This window comes from Camelus ferus, chromosome 3 (assembly GCF_009834535.1).
Source record: "Camelus ferus isolate YT-003-E chromosome 3, BCGSAC_Cfer_1.0, whole genome shotgun sequence".
In the NCBI taxonomy this organism is placed as follows: domain Eukaryota; kingdom Metazoa; phylum Chordata; class Mammalia; order Artiodactyla; family Camelidae; genus Camelus; species Camelus ferus.
Window position 1 is genome coordinate 72,144,862 of NC_045698.1, and position 10,719 is coordinate 72,155,580.

Sequence of the window (10,719 nt, forward strand, 5' to 3'; positions counted from 1 at the left end):
TCTCACACCATATACAAAAATAAATTCAAAATGGATTAAAGATCTAAATTTAAGATCGAAAACCTAAAAATCCTAGAAGAAAATATAAAAGTAGTACATTCTTTTACAGAAGGCTTAGCAATATTTTTTGGATCTGTCTCCTCAGGCAAGGGAAACAAAAGCAAAATAAACAAATGGGATCTAATTATATTGAAAGCTTTTACACAGCAAATGAAAGCATCAAAAAAAAAAAAAAAAAGAAAAGTAAGAAAAGAAACTTACTGATTTGGAGAAAATATTTGCAAAAGATATGTCTGATATTGGGTTAATATCCAAATTATATACATAGCTCATACAACTCAATATGAAGGGAACAAACAACCTGATTGAAAAATGGGCAGAAGTCCTGAATAGACATTTTTCCAAAGAAGACATACAGATATACAAAAGGCATGTGAAAAGATGCTCAACATCTCTATTCTCCAGGGAAATTCAAATCAAAACCATAATGAGATATCAACTCACACTTGTCAGAATGGCTATCATAAAAAAGACAAGAAATAACAAGTGTTGGTTAGGATGTGGGGAAAACAGAACCCTCCAACACCGTTGGTGGGAATGTAAGATGGTGAAGACTTCATGGAAAACAGTATAGAGGTTTCTCAAAAAATTAAAAAAAGAACTACCATATTATCCAGCAATTCCATTCCTGGGTATATATCTGAAGAAAATAAAAGCACTAATTCAAAAAGATACATGCTTCCCAGTGTTTATCACAGCATGATTTACAATAGTCAAGATATGAAAGCAATCTAAGTGTCTACCAGCAGATGAAGGGATAAAGATGTGCCATATATATATTACTCTACCATACATTAATATATATATATATATTACTCTGCCATCAAAAATGAAATTTTGCCATTTGCAACAATATGGATTAACCTAGAGTATATTATGCTTAGTGAAGTAAGTCTGACAAACATGAATATGTACATTTTCACTTAAATGTGGAATCTAAAAGAAAATAAATTATAAAACAGAAACAGACTTACAGTTAACAGAAAACAAACTAGTGGTTACCAGTGGGGAGAGAGATGGGGGATGGACAAGACAGGGGTAGGAGATTAAGAGGTATAACTACTATGCAGAAAATAAGTAAAATACAAGATTGCAATGTACAGTATAGGGAATATAGCCCATATTTTATAATAACTTTAAGTGAAGTATAATGTATTAAAATATTGAGTCACTATGTTGTACACCTGAAACTAATATAATATTGTAAGTCAGCTATACTTCAATAAAGAACAGAAAACAAAGAGAGAACAGGAAGCAATACTGAAAGTGTATCTGTGGTCATTGAACCAATTCAAATAGTTAACCGAGATTAAACAACAATGACGATTGTTTCATTATACTTCATTCCTAGTTGTTAAAGTGAAAAAAAGTAAGGAGGTGAGAGAGTAATAACAGAAGTATAAATCTGCCAATTTCTTTTCTTTTTTTATCAGTGTATACTTTCATATTGTTAAAACATATTTAATATTACAAGAGTTACAGCTGTTTATAATTTTACATAACACAATTTTCAGTATAACTTTCTATGCTTTAGAACAGGCATTCTCAACTCTGACTTCACACTGTAACCATATTTTAAACTCTTGATAATCCAGCCACATTCTCCTAGACAAACTAAGTAAGAATTTATGAGGGTGAGACATAGATACCAGTGTTTAAGTGCTCTCTCTGCCGCTCCAGTGTGCAGCTACACAGTTCTGGGTATGTTTTCTAAATGTAAACAGATTTTTTAGTAACTGCATCTCTGTGGTAAATCAAGCTTTAGCTGAAATTCATTAATTTTTACACTTTGTCTTTAGCTTCATTTTCTTTGTTTAAATGCAATGGCATTTTAATCACGTTTTTCTAAAGCAGTATTCTTTCTGTATCTACCTACCTACCTATCTATCTCTATGTTTATATCTCTGTTAGTACAGTAGAGAAATGTCTATAATGTAAATAAAACTTGTAAGACCATCTTCAAATATTAGGAATTTGGTATGAATTTAACTTTGTGTGCTTTTTTCCTGTTTGACATTTTATAACACATATGCTTCATTTTGACAAAAAATCTAAGTTTTATTTTTGAAGTTGTATTAAATTATTTCAGTTTCATATTGTTTATTGTTAGATAATTGGTCACATCTAAGTTTATAGTTACAGTTATCCTTAAAAGATGAAATATTCACTTACTAATGGTTGAAAATATCATTTTATTATAAGTATTTGGCAGTAAAATAGCTGTTTGTCTAAAATTTGGTGACTTTTTTATGTGCATGAAATTAGAACAAGGCAATGAATGTTTGCAGTTTAATTTTAACATTTCACAGCTTGCCTTGGTGAAAATATATATATCTATGATGTGAGAGTTAAAGGGGTATATATCAAGGCTAAAAGAAGGAAATGAATATCCATAATTAAATTTTTATATGTTATATCTTGCAGTGGTGAAATAAATATCTGTCAATGACATGAATGTTAAATGGTTATGTGTCAGCATCTAGAGTACAGAAATTAATATCCTCAATTAAATGTCTATATGTTATGTAAGATTTTGACACAGAAATTCCTTACAACTTGAAATTCTTTAAGAGTTTTTCTATCTTATAAAAGATTAGATTTGTATATTTTCGTTTTCTAATAATATGGCAAGGGTGGAGCACTGAGGGAATTTAATTTACAAAGGTCTGCAATTTTTAAACAGTAAATGACCCATAAGTCACCTCACATCTCCTTTAAAATTTTCATTTCCCAGTTCACTAAAAATTTTAATCTCTTTTCCCTCTCATTTTTTAGCCCTCTTTATCAATCATCTTTAACCACATTCATTCCATTAAAAGTTAATAGGTTAAAAAAAACTATAAAACTACAAAATTAAGAAGAATTCTATGCAACAAAATTAATCAAGTTATAATTAGAAATAAACAATGGTACTTTAGTTTATTATCTAAGGACTTATGTATAGTATCAATGCTATAAAAATAATTCAAAATTTCTTAAAAAATCTTCCTTGTATAGATAAATATTATGCAATGCTTTGAATATCTTCTAGGACTGCAGAGAACTCCATCTTCCAGAGAACTCTAACTAGTGGATACTTCACATTACATAGTCATAGGCTCATAAGGGTGAAGTTCATTTAAAAATTCTCTTCAGTAAGTACTTTTTCAAAATGATGTCTGTTTTGGAGATGTTGTGGATAAAACAAATTCTAAGCTCAGTGATCACAGCTTATGTAAGATTCTTCTGGAAATTTTGTAATGGTAATATATATTAACTATGAAATATAAGGATGGAAACTAAATTTTTGGTGGTGAGCACACTGTAGAATATACAGAAGTAGAAATATAATATTGTACAGATGAAACATAATTTTATAAACCAATGTTACCTCAATAAAAATAAATTTTAAAAAGTCAATTGTTACTACACTATTAAAATGATAAGACTAAAGCAGGTATGACAAACTAATCCTGGAAATAATGTAATTTTATTATCTGCTGATTCTATATAGGAAACACAAACTTTTTAAGCAAATATCAATTATAAACTGTTATAAATTGTTATTTCTTCCCATGTAGTTTTCACCTTAGAAATATGTACTTATACAACCACATTTCAGTATACAGATAACACACACACATGCATGGTACCAACTTTCTAAAAATTTTGTTTTGTTAACTTACAGGGTAATCAGCATTTTCAAATTCTAGTTGCACTCACCACAGCACTTTTCCCTCAAGATTTCTCCATTTTGATGACAAATCAAGCTGCTACACTGCACTTTCATCAGGCAGTGTCTGCACATGTATCCAGGCAACCACATACTATAGTTGCATTGACTCCTTGAAGCACAGGATGAGAAGGGAATTGCTAAGGTCAAGAAACAAGTTTCAAGGAAAAAACTACCATAAATAAATTCTGAGTTTTTTTGAGCCAGTAGCATTCCCACAAACTGAGTCAATAAATTCTTAATTTTAAAGACATTTGCATTTACCACTTAAATAAGAATGTCAGGTAACAAAAAGAAATAGATTTGGCTCTACAACAATATAATATAGATCCAGACCCAAATATGAACACTTTAAATTTATTAACTGGAATTTTTTTACTCTAGAATGTTCTTTTTTCATTTTCATGATTCCTATAACAAAACATATTGGAACACTTTGAAAATATTAAATATAGTTCGAACACATTAATCAGTTTGTATATGCTGAGCATGCTAAAAATACTCTTCTTACTGATTTTAATTATCCCCGGCATTCACTCTGAACAGAATGACGTCCCAATTGCATCAATGATGATGAAAATTATCCAGTACCAATTACCATAAAATCATATACGTTTTCTGATTTGCTACTTAACAAGTTGAGAGGGGTCAGTAAGAGACAGCTAAGAGCCTTCAATGGTCCATAGTCTATTTTCTATCCATTTAAAAGACTAAAGCATGTACCCTGATATTCAGCTAGACACATTTTTATGTCATCACTCCAGCCTCTGAACATGCATGCATACAGTGATCACATAAAAACTGCAAATGTTAATATATAGAAGACTTCACTTTCAATGTATCAGAACACAAGAAAGAGAAAATTAAAACACCTAAAGAAATTGCAAAAAGAACAGCATGAAATCAAAGAAACAAAAGAAGATATAAGGATAGAAATCAATAAAATAGAAAACAAAAACAATCACAAAGATTAAAAATAAGTAATGCAGCTGAAGATTGTTCAAGTTTTTGTGTTGTTTTGACAAGACTGCTGAAGATAAAGTATAGAACAAAAGAACATAAAATTACTGTGACAATGGAGATTTAAAATACAACACTATAAAATTTTTATGTTATTAAATTTGGTTAATTGAAATGGATACGTTTCCTACAAAAGAAATGCCAAAACTAAAGAAACAATAAATAGAAACTTGTAACACATGGACTTGAATGGTAGTAATTTTTTTAAGTTAATTAAAGATTCTCTTAGAAATCGACTACTATTCTACATGCTAACATGGATACATTTTTCTATTCCTTTTTTAAAAATTGAAACACAATCAATGTACAATATTATGTTAGTTTCAGGTATACTACATAGTGATTTGACATTTGCCTACATTATGAAATAGTCACTGTGATAAGGCTAAGAACCATTTGTCTCCATACACAGTTATTACAGCATTACTGACCATATTCCTTATGCTGTATATTACTTTATTTTATAACTGGGTTTTTTTAATAACTGGTGGTTTATACCTCTTAATCCTCTTCATCTATTTTGTTCCCATACCCTCCTCTGCTCTGTCAACCACATTTTGTTGTCTATATCAAGGAATCTTTTTGTTTATGTTAGTTTCTTAGAATCCACATAGAATTGTGATTATACAGCAATTTTCTTTCTCTATCTGAAATATTTCATTTAGCATGATACCCTCTAAAGCCATCCATGTTGCAAATGGCCAAATTTCATTTTTTGTGGCAGAGTAATATTCCAGTGTGTGTGTGTGTGTGTGTGTGTGTGTGTGTGTGTGTGTGTGTGCGCGCACGTGTGTGTGTGTGTGTGTATCTTCTATATCCATTCACCTATCTTTAGACACTTAACATGCTTCTACATCTAGGCTATAGTAAATAATACTGCAGTGAACACTGGTGTGCACATACCTTTTCAAATAAATGTTTCTGTTTTCTTTGTATAAACAAATACATGTGAAATTGCTAAATCATATGGCAGTTTTATTTTTTAATTTTTTGAAGGACATCCACACCATTTTCCATAAGGGCTGCACCAATTTACCTTTTTTCCACATCTTAGCAAACCCTTGATATTTGTTGTCTTTATGATGATAAACATTTTAACAGATGTGAGATGGTATCTCATGTGCTTTGATTTACATTTCCTCGATGATTACTGGTGTTGAGTATTTTTTCATGTTTCTGTTGGCCATCGGTGTAACTTAATGTGAAAAATGTCTATTCAGGCCCATTGCCCATTTTTTAAATGAGATTTTTTATGTTGAGTTGTAGGAGTTCTTTGTATATTTTATATATTAATCACTTATCAAATATGCTCTTGCTAGTAACTTATCTCATTCAGTAGACTCCCTTTTCATTTTGTTGATCATTTCCTTTTCTGTACAAAAGCTTTTTGGTTTGATGTGGTCCCTTTTGTTTATTTTTGCTTTTGTTGCTCTTGCCTGAGGAAACAGGCCCCCAGAATATTGCTAAGACCAATGTAAAAAAATTTACTGCCTATGTTTTCTTCTAGGACATTATGATTCCAGGGAGCTCTATGACTGTGATAGTCCTCCATTTTGCGGATCACTGACCCAGGGTGTGAGTCCTGACTAGGTCACATCTCTGCTCCTCCTACTTTTCTTGTGGTTATTTCTTTATGTTGTGCTTAGTTGTGGGAATCTTTTCTGCTAGTCCTCAGGTTTTCCCTGAAGTAGATTGTACATTATTTCCCTGTAAGTAGTTGTAATTTTGGTATGTCCATGGGAGGAGGTAAATTCAGAGTCTTACTATTCCATCATCTTGGCTACTTCCCCATTTCTCTGTTTCTTATGCAAATGGTATTTATAATCATTATTTTCTCAGGAGAAACTTTGAATTTCTAAAGCATGTGAAACAATAACCATTTTATCTATTTTGAACTTTACACAGTACATAAAATGTTTTTATATTCTAAAACCTGTAATTAGTCATAGACAATGATACACTGCTCTTTTAAGATTTCAGGCAGTACTTAAGTAGATGTTGCATCTGAGAAGAATGTGTGTGTGTATATATATATATATATAGCAATATATTTAAATATCAATATATATTTCTATGTTTATAATCATTTGCTTCTATGTATTTATGCATGCATATCATGTATACATATATGTATGCATATATATTGATGTATACCACAGGCATAAATACAAGAAATAATTACACAAAATATAAAGAAATTAATGGAAATAAATATATATATTAAGTTATATTAATTACTTTAAAGTAAGATTTTAGATATACTAATTATGGCAGCCTTGATAATATAATAAAGGAATGGCCCAGCTGCTGCACTTTGAGATTCATTACCACATTTTTGCAAGCACACATATTCTGTGAGCACTCCCAATCAAGACTCAGTACGATAAAGATACTAAGGCAGACCTGTTTCTGATATAAGCAAATTTCTCTGGCAATCAACTTTAGCTTGAAGACTTCCCAGAGGGCTTGCCAAAACTGTCTTAAACTGTACAACAGTCTAAGATGTTCCCACCCAACATTCTCTTCTTCCATGGCACTTACGGTCAGACATTCATGACCCTCTCAGCCTGTCCAGCTCCCTTCTTATTTTCTCTCATACAGTCATTTCTGTTATTGAAATGCTTATATATTTAATCATGTGCTGGTGTTGGCTTCCCAGGGGAACTGGGCTAATACCCTTTGTACCATCTACCATGTACCACTAACTAATGATAATCATTACCAAAACACAATCAGAAGTATTTCCAAGAAAATCCATAGGAAGAGGATCGGTAAATGTGTTTCAGTAAGTTTTTAATGCATTTCAAAAGAATTGCTTGTGAATACAGAGAAGTCTGTATGTACACCGAAGGAACATTTACAACAGGCTCTAGCATTAGTCTGAAGTTTACATTTAGAATTATTTGGTACAGATAAGTATGGATATTCATTTGGTACCAATAAGTATATATTGTAAGCACTCCTTTAAGATTATAATATATCCTTAATTTTAAAAAATATAAAATTGGATATCCCTAAAATAAATTTAAAATTGCTCATATTCTCTAAATTGCAAGACCATCCTGGTTATTATATAATGTTCTTTAGAATTTTTGGAGGTTATAATTGCCTTTAAAAAGCTGATTAAAATTATAGAACTTTTTCCCAGAACAAAGCACATATGTGCAATTTTTTCCCAACATTTGTACGTGTGTGTGTGTGTGTGTGTGTGTGTGTGTGTATGCAGGATTATATAGCTCTTTGCCTTGGAGATATGGAAGCATATGGCTTTGTAAGTGATTTAATTTTTCACTGAGTACAATGTAATAATTAGTGTAATATTCTTAAACAAAATCATTAAATTATAGAAAGTAAGCTATCTATTTTATTTAACCAATATTCTTTTGTATTATTTTAAATCAAATAAAATATTATTGTTTAAATATTTGAGCATATCAATAGTTACTTCCATAGAATACATTTCTAGCAGAATTCTTAAATAAAAAATGTACTCCTTATAAAAACATATATATATACATATATATATACACATTGACAAATTGCTCTAAAATGTTAAATTACCTACTTATCTTAGCTCTCAGTGTCACTAATTATAATTCATTTCCATCTGTAATAAATTGAAGATGAAATGTTATTTTAAGTTTGTATTTCATTGAGTTCTAGGGAAGTCAATTTAATCTCTTTTTGCCCCCATAATGTTTGTTGTTTTGTTTTCTTTTATGAATTCCCCCTGTGCTTCATTTTCCAAAATAGTAAATTGAATTGCATTAATAGATTTAGAACAAATAATCTATTCTTGCCTTTCTGGGATATATTTCCTTGTCTATAAAGTATTACTGGATTATATTTGGTAATATTTATAAAGTTGAACATTAATAAGTCAGGTTTATTTTTTATTACTTCAATAATTATTTTTGTCAGACTTTTGTGTTAGTGATAATCTGGCTGTACGAAGATAACTTATGCTTTAAAAGGATTACATTTTAGCTTGAATACACCCCTGCAGTTTTCTCAGCCTGGACTTTCATGGGAAGTATCATGTTACTTACTCCATTCATTTCATCCTTTCTTCAGATTTTAGAAGATATTACCATAGATTTTGGAACAATCTGATTTTTATTTCTAATCTCAGGTTAATTTCTAACTATGGGTTCCAATTGTGCTAATAAGAACGTTACTATATATTGATAAATAATTTCCAAGCATCATCAAAAAACTATATAAATCTTAGACTAAGAGTGAATTAAAAGGAGACATTTGATCAAAATTTTTTTTTAATTTTAACCTTATTGCTTACAAATATTTGATATTCAAAAGAATTACTCTATTATTTGGTGTAACTTCATGTTCTAATTTAAAATAAGTGACATAACAGAAGCAAAGATTTCCATTTGTTTCTGCTTCTCATTTATCACATTATATATTTTTTTACTATAATTGACTCTTTTATAACATAAAAGAACTAAAGCATATGTTTTCTATTGGATTTTATAGTTGTATAATTCCCAAAGTTGAATATCCCTAATTTTATAATAAAATGTAAAAGTAGAAGAATATTCCAGATATAGATCTGTGTCATTTGTACTGATGGTATTGAAGGCTTGGTGTAACATAAATTCTTTTGGAAAGCATACAAAAAAGAAGAGAGGTATGCCTAGTGTTCAATAATGCTCACACTTACAGAAAAGAAAAAGACTGGGGGGAAACTAGTAAAAGAGAAGAAATATTTGTACATTCGATTTGATGTAGTGTTAATGACATTGGTAGAGTATAAAGTTCACTTTAAAACATATTTCTCACAAAAATGGATTCTTTTATTGAAGCCAATAAACCAAGCCATAGTGATAATCAATTTGTGTTTATTGTTTAAAAATTACTATGGAAGTCCCACAGCATTTCTTAGAGTCATTTAATGATCTTTAATCCTCTGCTATATTTTATAATTTCAACCTAAATAAGAAATGTGGGTGTTGAGAGAAAAGAGGAATAACTGAGGTATGTGGGAGTAGATTGTTGTTCATTCCTTCTAAATTATACAAACAATAAAAGTAATGCTATTTCACATTTAGTCTGCTTTTCCTCAACTCTTAAAGCAAGCACAAAGATTTATTAGGTATCCCTTTTCTTACCTATTCAACCAAGCTCAAAAATGTAGCAAAAATAAAAGAGCTATTCTGATCACTTCTCTGATAAACTCTAATCTTTGCCAGCCAGTGGTTTAATGCTTTCCTCTTCATACAACAAGTTGTATATTTTTAAAAAACTGAGTAAGTATCTTTCTTAAAATTATTTTCCAGTGTCTAAGGACAGATATTTGACTACCGTTTTGGTGCTCAGCTGATATCTGTGTATTGCTGTGTGTGTTGAGGTACAGATATTTGTCAGATGAAGTGCTGACCAAAGGGCTACTGACATTCATCTTTAGAGCACCTCCAGTATATTATTAATAGGGACATTTAGCAGAGGCCTTAGCTCTTATTAATCAAAGTAGCATTCTCATACAAAAAGCTCTTTGGGAGAAGTTATCAATAAAGAATTTTATTGTAACATGAAATTGTGCCAGACGATTAATATAAAACAAATATAGATAGCACTTACAGATTGAAATTGGAACTGAATGGGATGTCATTATGAGAAAATGGATTGAAAACTGCTGAATCTCACTAATCCAATTCTTGACAGGCCATAATTTGCAACAGTGACTCTACTTACAAGAGTTCTCTGCAGTAAATTAGAGATGGATGAAAAACGGTAAATTCTAAACATTTTTGGATTGTAATACGTAATTGTCTGCTCTAGCCTATGACCTTAGCCTATGGTTTTCTTCTATAGATGAAATATTTCTTAATAGGAAATATTTATATGAATATACTTAAACCATAACTACGTGGTACTTTCTAATTCATTGCTAATTTATTCACTATAAT